Source organism: Nomascus leucogenys, chromosome 20 (genome assembly GCF_006542625.1).
Source record: "Nomascus leucogenys isolate Asia chromosome 20, Asia_NLE_v1, whole genome shotgun sequence".
Classification (NCBI taxonomy): domain Eukaryota; kingdom Metazoa; phylum Chordata; class Mammalia; order Primates; family Hylobatidae; genus Nomascus; species Nomascus leucogenys.
In genome coordinates, this window is record NC_044400.1 from 33544718 (window position 1) to 33556762 (window position 12045).

General features: G+C 42.4%; 1 pseudogene; it reads right to left on the reverse strand.

Moving 5' to 3' along the window:
• LOC100593431 overlaps positions 1–12045 on the reverse strand; it is a 141093-nt pseudogene that overhangs the window by 103651 nt on the left and 25397 nt on the right.

The following is a 12045-nucleotide window of genomic DNA, read 5'->3' on the forward strand; positions in this document are numbered from 1 at the left end:
GCGGCTGGGGGCCTGGAGCAGAGCAGCCCCTCAGAGTCCCACAGGCTTCAGGGCTGAGGGTGATGGGAGACACACCTGGCCATGTGTCTGTCGCTCACCTTCTCTTCCTCGGCTCCAGCATCGCTCCCGAAGCCAGGAAGCCCTGGGGGTCCCTTTGGGGAGACAGGAAGTCCCTCTCTCCAGAGAGAGGCAGAAACTCGGTTCTCCCATCACCTCCCACTTCCTGCAGGGCCTTAGCTGGCCGCCCCAGGGCGTCCACCCTCACCCCTCACCAGCCCCATCCTAGTCACTCACCACAGAACTGGAAGGCCCAGCCTGGCCTGTGGCTCCAGGTCAGCCTCACTGACCCTGCAGGTTTGAGGGGACCCCAGGGATGGGGAGCAGCACCCCAGACCATCAGCACCAGCTGGGCCTGTGGGACCCAAGGCACCCACAGCAGCTGGAGGCCCTGAAACGCACACAAGGAGTGTGTCCTGAAAGGCAGTGGAGGGGATGTGATTTGGAGCAGGGGTTCAAGGTGCAAGGGGTGAGGCAGGGAGGAGGGCCCGAAGCCTGGGAGCCCCAGGGCAGCAATAAATGTAGGAAACCCCTGTCCCCAGAAGGAGTCAACATGGGATACGTGGATGGGGGTGGATAGACATCTGGAGACAGAGGCACCTGAGGGACAGGAAGGCAGAGGGTAGGCTCCAGCACCCAGGGGCAGCCTCTCTTTCATCTGGGCTTTACTCCTCATCGGCCCTGGGGACCAGGCACGCCAGCGAGACCCTGCAAATGGGTCGGGAAGGGAGAGAATACGAGGCCTGGGCAGCCAGGCGCCACTCTTCCCCTTCCTGTGCTACACACACACACAAACACACACACACACACACACACTGCACACATGCACATACTATAGACACATTGCACACACTGCACACACATGGCACACACACACAGATGCAGAGGTCCTGTTGTGAAAATGCAGAGGCGTCTGTGCATTTGGGGAAGAGCCAGTCACCCACACCCCACCTGGTGGCCCAGGTTAACCTCTGGCCCAGCAGAAAAGCTGGCCCGTCCCTCCTCCAATGTCCATTGATTGGTCAGTAAACATGACCACCGCTGTTGAGGACACATTCACCAAACCTCAGGAAAACATACCCAGGACGTCACAGACTCATAATCCCATGTGCTCATGCCCCCCCCGCCATGCACACATCAGGGACAGCACAGATACCAGGCATCTCCCTGCCCGCCCCACCAGCCATTGCCCAATCTCTACCACATGGCCCAGGGACTGCCTCCCAAGGTCCCAGAGCCCACCTCACTCACCCACTTGACTAGTGGCCCAGGGGGTCTATTCTCCCCAGTGGGACCAGGGAATGCCTAGGAAGAGAAGAATTGGGATGGGTGCGTGTTTGGCCTCCAGCCAAGGGACCTCTCAGGAGTGGGGTATAGAAGAGGGCTAAGGGGCTGAAGGCTGGGGCTCAGTGGGGGTGGTGGGGTCACTGGTCATTCACAGATTGTCCTGGTTCACCATCCTTGCCACAGGCACCCTTACCACTGTCCTGGCTCGGCAGAGGTGAAGCAAGGCCAGAGGAGGCCCCAACCTGGCTGGCATCACCCCTAAAACTGCCAATCCTCACATCCCCCTGCCTGTCCTGCCATTTCTCCAGCTTCCCAGTACCCAAGCCCATTAGCCACGTGGAGGCTCCTCATAGAAGCCCCACCCTCTTTTCCCCTTCCCCCTCCCTAAGACACCCGAGTCACCTTCTCCAGGGGGGTCAGGGTCTCCAGGAAAACCAAGATCCTGATCCAAAGAGAGAACAAGTATCAAGGTCACAGCCCCTTAAGCCTGCTCAACACAGACTACCACAGGCACACGCCACCCTCTCCCTCTGTACAGACAGTGCCTGCCACCTTGCCGGATCTGTCCTACAGACCCTGGCTGATGGATGAAATGAGTAATCAGACACAGGTATGCAGTGTAAGAGCAGCTAAGTGACTGCATGGCTCCAGTGGCCAGAGAGCAGCCGTGAAAAGCTAGAGCTGCTTGCTTTTATTCAGTGCAGGCACAATGGTGAAAACCTGGAGCCAACACAACCTGTAGGTAATTAACATTTATTGTTCCCCTTTCAGGGAACGTCAGGTGTATGGATGATCAAAGGTCAGTTCCTGGTTGACATAAGTGAACAATCTTGTTTAAGAAAAATTCCCCACACTCCCTTGTAGCTACTCCTTGCCCTGTACCTCAGGGTTATAGAACAGCTGCCTTCAGCTCTTCTCCTCGTTGGGCTCTGTAGAACCTTCCAACCTTTCAGAAGGTTTGTGTCCTTTCCCTATAGTTTTTCCCACCACGCTGACCAATCCCCCACACCGCCTCCCTAGGAAGAGGGTCTCTTTTATCGGAGTGTGATGAGATTCCTGAGGGGTTATTAGACCCTGTTTCATGAAGGAATAGAAGGTGGAGAATTGTTAGTGCTATAATGATGAAACATAAGATGAAATGGAAGGTGAAGAATCGTGTAAGAGTGGCTTTGTCAACTGAAAATCCACCTCAGATTCACTGGACAAGGTCAGTCCCGACATGTGGAGTAGCTGACATTAGTTCTGTGATTACTGTAGCGCTTCAGAATGATATTTGGCCTCATGGAAGTACATAGCCTATAAATGCTGTTGCTGTGGTTGCAAGCAAGAGAATAATGCCAGTATTTCAGGGTTCTAAATATGTGAATGAGCCATAATATAAGCCTCGGCCGACATGTAGGAAGAGGCAGATGAAGAATGTCAAAGTACCGTTAGCGTGAAAAAAGCGGATAATTCAGCTGTAGTTCACATCTCGGTTAATATAGGCAATTGAAGAGAAAGAAATTGGGGTATCTTGTGTGTAATGTATGGCCAGATATAACCCTGTGATGATCTGAAGGATTAAACAGGTGCCAAGAAGTCAGCCCAAGTTTCATCATATAGAGATATGAGATGGAGTGGGGAGGTCGATGAGTGAATAATTAATGATTTTTATTAGTGAATTTGTTTTACATATTATGGTCATTAGTGTTCTTATAGTTGAAATATAACAATGGTTTTTCTTATCATTAGTCATGGTTATAGTCCATGTGGGAATAATGACATATGCTTTGTTCTTATTAAGTGTTCTTTTGGTTATGGGATTTGTAGGTTTTTCTTCTAAACCTCCTATTTATGGGGTCTTAGGGTTAATTATTAGTGGTGCTGTGGGTTGCGTTATTGTACTAAATTATAGTGGGGCTTTTATGGGATTAATAGTCTTTTTGATTTACTTGTGGGGGATGATGGTTGTTTTTGGCTATACTGTGGTGATGGCTATTGAGGAATATCCAGAGGAGTGAGGATCAAGCATTGTGGTTTTAGGAACTTTATTATCGGGTTTAGCAATAGAGTTGGTGTTAAGTTGATGAATGGCTGAGTATGATGGGCTGGTGGTTGTAGTTAATTTTAATAGTACGGGAAGTTGAATAATTTTTGAGGGTGAGGGGCCAGGGTTGGTTTGTGAGGATTCTGTGGGTGCAGGTGCTTTCTATAATTATGGGTGTTGATTGGTGGTGGTTGCTGGTTGAACATTGTTGGCTGGTGTTGATGTTGTAATTGAAATTACTCAGGGCAACAGATTAAATACTTAAGAGTAAAGTCAAAAAGGATGGAATAAAAAAAGAGGAAATAAGATTCCATCAGGCCTTTCTGAGTAGTTATAGTAACGGAGGCTGTGATTTGGGTTTGTGAAATTGTTTTTGGTATGGACTTTTCTAGTCAAATTAGATCTAATAGAAGTGATGCCAGGTTTTGGCTTGTAGATAGGCTTGAGTGAGGGGTTATACGGTGAATTGTGATTGAGTAAAATCCTAATATGTTAGAAAAGTTGAATATTTGTAATGGGTGTTTTATTTTAAGATTATTAGTTATAGAACTCAGTTCTATAGCCAGTAGAAGCCCTAGGATGGTTACGCCTAGGGCTGCAAGTTTTAGATGAGGTGCTATTGTTGTTTGGGGGGATGAAGCAGGGGCAATGCTATTGGTGAGGAGAAACCCAGCGAAGATGCTGTCAACTATAAGGTGTTTAACTGGATTTATTAGGGAAGGATTATTTTCATTAATGTTGATTAGGGTTGGGAAGTGGGGTTGTCCTATTAGGGCAAAGAAAATAATTTGGATGCTGTAGACACTTGTTAGGGAAGTGGCAATGAAAATAATAGAGAGGGCTCAGGCATTGGTATATGACGTGTTTGTGGTTTCGATGATGAGATCTTTAGAGTAAAAGCCTGTGAGGACGGGCATACCCATAAGTGCTAGGCTGACCATAATAAGGGAGGAGAAAGTAAGGGGTAAAGTCTTAAATAGTCCTCCTATTTTTCAGATGTCTTGTTCATCATTGAGGCTGTGGATGATGGATCCTGAACACATAAATAATATAGCTTTGAAAAAGGCGTGGGTGCAGATGTGTTGGAATGCTGGGTGTGGTTGATTAATGCCAATTGTGGTTATTCTAAGGCCTAGTTGACTTGAGATGGAGAAAGCTACGGTTTTTTCAGTATCATTTTGTTAAAGCACAGATTGCCGTAAATGAAGTGGTAATAGCTCCTAGACATAGTGTAAGGGTTTGGATTAACACATTATTTTCTATGAAGGGGTGGAAACGAGTAAATAGGAAAACCCCTGCCACAGCTATAGTGCTAGAGTGGAGTAGGGCTGAGACAGGGGCCGGGCCTTCCATGGCGGAAGGAAGTCAGGAGTGGAGGCCAAGTTGGGCTGTTTTTCCTGCTGCTGCTAAGAGAAGGCCAGTTAATGGAAGATCGGGGGTAGAATTTAGGATAAATATTTGTTGAGTCTCTCATGTATTGGAGGATGTGAGGAATCATGCTATAGCTAAAAGGAAGCCAATATCGCCCATGCAATTATGTAGGATCGCTTGAAGGGCTGCTGTATTAGCATCTGCTCAGCCATGTCATCAGCCAGTTAGTAGAAAAGACACAATTCCTACACCTTCTCATCCAATAAAAAGTTGAAAAAGTTGTTGGCAGTAACTAGAATTAATATTGTGGTGAGGAAAATAAATATTTGAAAAACTGATTAATATTAGGATCTGACTTTATATATCATATAGAGAATTCTATAATAGATCAGGTGGCAAATAGTGCTACTGGAATAAACATTATGGAGAAGTAGTCTAGTTTAAAGCTTAATGAGAGTTTAAGGGTTTGGATTGTTATTCAATATCAGTTTGAGATGATGGGTTATTGGTCTGTATATATAAACATTGTTGTGGGAATTAGGCTAATGGTGAAGGTGCATGTGATAGCTATTTTTACGTAAGATGGGTACGAGTTCTTCTTGTAAGGGTTGATGAAGGTAATAACAATTGGTAAGGTTAAGGAGATTAAGGTTATTATCGTAATACGTGATTATTACTTTTGTTTGGAGTTGCACCAATATTTTTGGTTCCTAGGACCAACAGATAGCTCTTATCCTCTAAAAGTTGAGAAAGTCATGTTGTTAGGCATGGGGGCATGAGTTAGCAGTTCTTGCACACTTTCTTGGTAAATAAGAAGCAGCAGACTTCTACTATTAGATCCATAATCTAACATTTTGATTAAACTGTATTTGTAGGGTATAGACTGTATAATAGTTTTAGGGTTTAGAGATAATAGAATAGGTGAAAGGTGTATAAATATTAATACAGTTTCTCATGTAAAGGAGGGCTTAATATTGTTAATATAATAAGTAAGTGTTCGTTGGTGTGTTGTGACAAGCATGTGAAGGAAATAAAGGGCTGTGATTAATATATTACGTCCTATAAGCATAATGGTAATATTTGATCAGGAGAATGAAGCCACTATTATGAGGAGTTCTCCTATTAGATTAGTGGAGGGGGGTAAGGCAGGGTTAGTAAGATTTGCTATAAGCCATCAAAAGGCTATTAGTGGAAATAATGTTTGAAGACCTCGAGAGAGTTATATGATTCGTCTGTGGATTCGCTTGTAATTTGAATTTGCTAGGCAGAAAAGTAGGGACGAAGTAAGTCCGTGGGCAATTATGAGGATAATTGCACTGGTAAAGCTTCAGGGGATTGGAATAAGGATGGCCATAATAACAAGTGCCATGTGGCTTACGGAGGAATATGCAATAAGTGACTTTAGCTCAGTTTGTCATAGACAGATAGAGCTTGTCATAACTATACCTCATAAGGATAACATGAGGAAGGGATAGACTATATATTCTGTCAGGGGGCTGAGGATAAGGGTTGAGTCGTATTAGGCCGCAGCCGCCTAGTTTTAGGAGTCCTGCTGCAGGTACTATTGAGCTGGCAATAGGGGTTTCTACATGGGCTTTAGGAAGTCATAGGTGAAGTCCGTATAGGGGTATTACTACCATAAAAGCCATTATACACACCATATAAAGTTGTTGGATCAGGAAATTAATAGTTCTTGGGTATTAAATGTTATTATGCTCAGTGAGCCTAGGATATTTTGGGTGTAAGTAAGTATAATAAGTAGGGGGAGAGATCCTACTAGTGTATAAAGTAAGAAATATGTGCTTGCATTGAGGCATTCTGGTTGCCCCAGTGGGTAATAATAATTAAGGTGGGGATAAGTGTAGTTTCAAAGAGAATATAAAATATGATTAGTTCTGTGGCTGCAAATGCTGTAATTAGAAAAACCTGTAGGGAGATCAATATGGAAATACAGAGGTTTTTCCATGGGAGTGATTCACTGGAGAGGTGATACTGGCTTGCTATAAGAGGTAATGGCCAGGCTGTTAAGATTAGAAGGTGTGGTGTTAGGGGATCAGAGGAGAAAGTTGATGAGAAGTTGAATAGATTGTCGTTGAATTGATTAAAGAATAATAGGGCAATAAAGCTGATAATTAGGCTGTGAGTGGCTATATTAATTCAGAGTATAGGATTTTTAGAGAGTCATGTTATTGGTAGCAGTATGATTATTAGAATGATACTTTTTAGCATTGAAGTAAATTTAGGTTATGCACATAGTCTAAGCCATATGTGTTGGAAATTGAAACTAGTAAGGCAAGGCCCACTGCGGTTTTGCAGGCAGCAAATACTAGTAGGGTGATGGGTACTACGGTTGCTAGGTAAAATGTATATTTAAAGTTATAAGGGTATTTACGATGAATAATTATAATATTATTCCTCTAGGCATAGTAGGAAAAAAGTAGTATTTATATATAGTAATGCTGGCAGCTAAGACTGGGAGAGAAAGGAGTAGAAGAACTGCTGATATTAGGTGGGATCGATAGATTAATACCCCCAGAAGTGATATGGTATATGCAAATATAATATTTATGTAAATAGGGGGCATCTGGTAAACATGTTCTGTCATAACTAATGAGTCAAAATCATTTATTTTGGCTTAAACTACTTACCAATTCAGTTCAGTCTAATCCTTTTTGAGTTCATTCATAAGTTAACCCTAGGATTAAAATGATAACTAGCATAAGGGATGTACTAATTATTAGTGTCAGGTTACTTGTTTGAAGGGCTCATGGTAAGGGTAGTAGTAGGGCGATTTCTAAGTCAAATAGGAGGAATGTGATGGCTACTAGAAATGATTTTATGGAGAAAGGAATGCGGGTGGAGGATAACGAGTCAAATCCGCATTCGTAGGGGCTGGATTTTTCTGTATAAATATTAAGTTGTGGGAGCCAGAATGTAATAGCTATAAGTGACAGGACTAGTGGGGTATTGATTACTAGGGCTAGTGTTAGGTTAATTACTCTTTTTCAGATACCATCGAAACTAATTGATTGGAAGTCAATGGTACTGTTTATACTAAAAGAGTAAGACCCTCATCAGTAGATAGAAATATACAAGCATAGTCATACTACATCTACAAAGTGTCAATATCAGGCGGTGGCTTCAAAGCCAAAATGATGGCTAGATGTAAAGTGGTATTTTAATTGGTGGAGAAGGCAGATAGTAAGGAATGTTGATCCAATAATGACGTGAAGTCCATAAAAGCCTGTAGCTATAAAAAATGTTGGGCCATAAATTCCATCAGAAATAGCAAAGGGAGCCTCTAAGTATTCTGAGACTTGTAGGAGGGTGAAGCAAATGCCTAAGATAATTGTGAAAAGTAGTGCTTGAATTACTTGTTTTTGATTATTTTCTATTAGGCTGTGATGGGCTCAAGTAATTGAAATGTGTTCAGGAGGGTACTTCCAGGGTGTTGAGGGGAGAAATGCCTGTTGGAGGTCAGTGTCCTCCTAATTCTGGAGTTGGGGCTAGACTAGAATGGTAGAATGCTCAAAAGAATCCAGCAAAGAAAAATACTTCTGAGATAACAAATAGGACTATTCCATATCGGAGGCCTTTTTGAACAGTTGTTGTATGGTGGCCTTGAAATGTACTTTCTCGGATAATGTCGTGTAATCATTGATATATAGTCAGTGTATTGGTTAGTAGGCCTAGGGTTAAAAGAGTAATAGAGTTAAAGTGAAATCATATAGCTAGGCCGGATGTTATTAGGAGAGCTGAGAGAGCCCCTGCTAACAGTCAAGGGCTGGGTTTGACTAAATGATAGGCATGTGTTTGGTGGGTCATTATGTATTGTCATATAAATAAAGGCTTACTAAAAGCATAAAGACATAAGCTTAGATAAGGGCCACAGCAGATTCGAGCATGGTTAATAGAATTAGAATAATAAAGGTGATTGAAGCTGTGGGAAGGTTAATAGTTGATAATACTAGTGTGGTTCCTCCAATTAAGTGCATGAGTAAGTGACTGGCTGTAATGTTGGCTGTTAGATGTACAGCTAGTGCTATTGGTTTAATAAATAGACTAATGGTTTCGATGAATACTGGTATAGGAATAAGTGGTATGCGTGTGCCTTGTGGTAGGAAGTGAGCTAAGGAGTTATTAGTTTTAAAGCGGAAGCCCGTGATTACTGTGCCTGCCCATAAGGGAATTGCTACAGCTAGATTTATTGATGGTTGGGTAGTTGGTGTAAATGAGTCTGGTAGGAGTCCAAGGAGATTGGTTAAGGCAATAAAGAGAGTTAGAGATATCAGTATAAGGGATTAGGCTTGTCCTTTAATGTTATGTATAATTATTTGTTTTAGGATAAGTTGAACTAGTCATTGTTGAATAGAAATTAATCAGTTATTGATTAGACAGTTGGAGGTTGGAAGGAGTGTGGGGGGAACAAGATGATTAGTGCTGCTGCGGGTAACCCTTGGGGCAATAAATGAAGTGAACAGATTTTTGTTCATTTTAGTTCTCAAGTGTTGTTATGTTTTTGTACTTTATTTTTGGTGAAGGGGGTGTATGGTAGATGAAATTTAATATTTTTACTTGAATAATGGAAAATAAAGTTACGATTATTGATACAACAATAGGTCATGTGGAAGTATCTAGCTGAGGCATTCACTCTAGAGAGGGATGATTTCTCTCGGTCTTTAACTTAAAAGGTTAACACTGGGGTAACTTTACAGTGATATTATGGTGTGGATACAGATCAAGTTTCAAAAGTTTTTAATGGAACTAATTCTAGAACAATAGGTATAAAACTGTGATTAGATCCACACATTTCTGAGGCCTGGTTGTGTAGTGGTTAAGGTAAATTGGTTTGAGCGTCCAGGGACTGCATCTGTTTTTAAACCTAATGAGGGAATAGTTCATGAGTGCAGGACATCTTCAGATGAGGTTAACATGCAGATGGGAATTTCTATTGGGAGGATTGTTTGGTTATCGACTTCAAGGAGTCTACGTTCTTCTGGTTTTAGGTCTGCTGTTGGAAGCATATAAGAATCAAAGCTTGGCCGGGCGCGGTGGCTCACGCATGTAATCCCAGCACTTTGGGAAGCCAAGGTGGGCGGATCACGAGGTCAGGAGATCGAGACCACGGTGAAACCCCGTCTCTACTAAAAATACAAAAAAAAATTAGCTGGGCGTAGTGGCGGGCGCCTGTAGTCCCAGCTACTCGGAGAGGCTGAGGCAGGAGAATGGCGTGAACCCGGGAGGCGGAGCTTGCAGTGAGCCGAGATTGCACCACTGCACTCCAGACAGAGCGAGACTCCGTCTCAAAAAAAAAAAAAAAAAAAGAATCAAAGCTTAACTCTTCATAATGTGTGTACTTGTAGCTTCAGTACCATTGATGTCCAATTGTTTTAATGGTGAGAGAAGGCTTATTGACTTCATCTGTTATATATAACATACGTAGGGATGGGAGGGCAGTTAAGATTAAGATGATAGCAGGCAAGATAATTCAGACGGTCTCTATTTCTTGGGCATCTATGGTGCTATTGCTGGTCAGTTTTGTTGTGAGTATTAGAGAAATAATGTATAGAACCAGGGAACTAATTAGGAAAACAATTACAAGAGTGTGGTCATGGAAGGGAAGTAGTTCTTCTATAATAGGAGATGAAGCATCTTGAAGACCTAATTGAACTGGATGGGCCATTAAGATATATACGGCTTAACCTATAACTTAACTTTGACAAGTTATGAAATAATTTTACTAATATCTTATTGAGAAGGTCATAGAGGTTATGGGATTGGCTTGAAACCAGGCTCTGGGAGGTTTGATTCCTTCCTTTTTCACTTAGGTCTTCATGTAGGTTGGTTCTTCGAATGTGTGATGGGTTGGTGGACAGTCATATAGTCTCTAAGTTGGTAGATGGTTGCTCAACTATTAACTTTTCATTTTGAAGTGAAGGCTTCTCAGACCATGAAAATTATTAGTATTACTGCCGTTAGGGAAATAAATGAGCCTACAGATGAAATAATATTTCATGCGGTGTACGTGTCAGGATAACTGGAGTAACGTCGAGGCATACCAGATAGGCCAAGGAAGTGCTGTGGGAAAAAAGTTAAATTCACATTACAAATATAATAGCAAAGTGAGTTTTAGCATAGATTTGATTGAGTGTATAACCTGAAAATAGGCAGAATCAGTGAACAAAGCCTCCCATAATGGCAAATACGGCTCCTTTTGATAAGACATAATGGAAAGGGGCTACAACATAATATGTATCATGTAGTACAATATCCAGTGATGAACTGGCTAGTACAATGCCCGTTAGGCCTCCTATTGTAAAAAGGAAAATAAATCCCAGGGCTCAGAGCATTGCGGGGGATCATTTGATACTACTGCTGTGAAGTGTAGCTAGCCAGCTAAAGACTTTAACACCAGCAGGAATAGCAATAATTATAGTAGCAGAGGTGAAATATGCTCGCGTATCTACATCTATTCCTACTGTAAATATGTGGTGGGCCCATACGATAAACCCTAAGAAGCCAATTGATATTATGGCTCATACTCTGCCCATATACCCAAATGGTTCTTTTTTTTCTAGAATAACATGTTACGATATGGGAAATTATCCTAAGCCCAGTAAGATGAAGATGTACACTTCAGGGTCACCAAAGAATCAGAATGAATGCTGATGTAAGATAGGATCACCTCCACTAGCTGGGTTGAAAAAAGTAGTATTAAGATTGCGGTCAGTTAACAATATAGTAATGCCGGCAGCTAGGACTGGGAGAGAAAGGAGTAGAAGAACTGCTGTAATTAAGACTGATCAGATGAAGAGGGGTGTGTGATATTGGGACATGGCTGGGGGTTTATATTAATAATTGTGGTAATAAAGTTAATAGCCCCTAAAATAGAAGAAACACCTGCCAAATGGAGTGGAAAGATGGTTAAATCTACAGAGGCTCCCGCATGTGTTAGATTTCCTGCTAAGGGGTGGCGGGGTAGACTGTTCAGCTGGTTCCAGCGCCTGCCTCTACTATAGTGGATGCAAGTAATAGTACGAAAGAGGGTGAGAGGAGTCAGAAACTCCTATTATTTATGCAGGAAAATGCTATATGGGGGGGATCAGGTATCAGAGGAACTAATCAGTTGCCGAAGCCTCCGATTATAATTGGTATTACTATAAAGAAAATTATGACAAATGCATGAACTGTAACGATGGCATTATAAATTTGATCATCTCCTAAAAGAGTACCTGGTTGGCCCAGTTCAGCTTGAATAAGGAGGCTTAAAGCTGTACCCACTATCCCTGCTCATGCGCTGAATA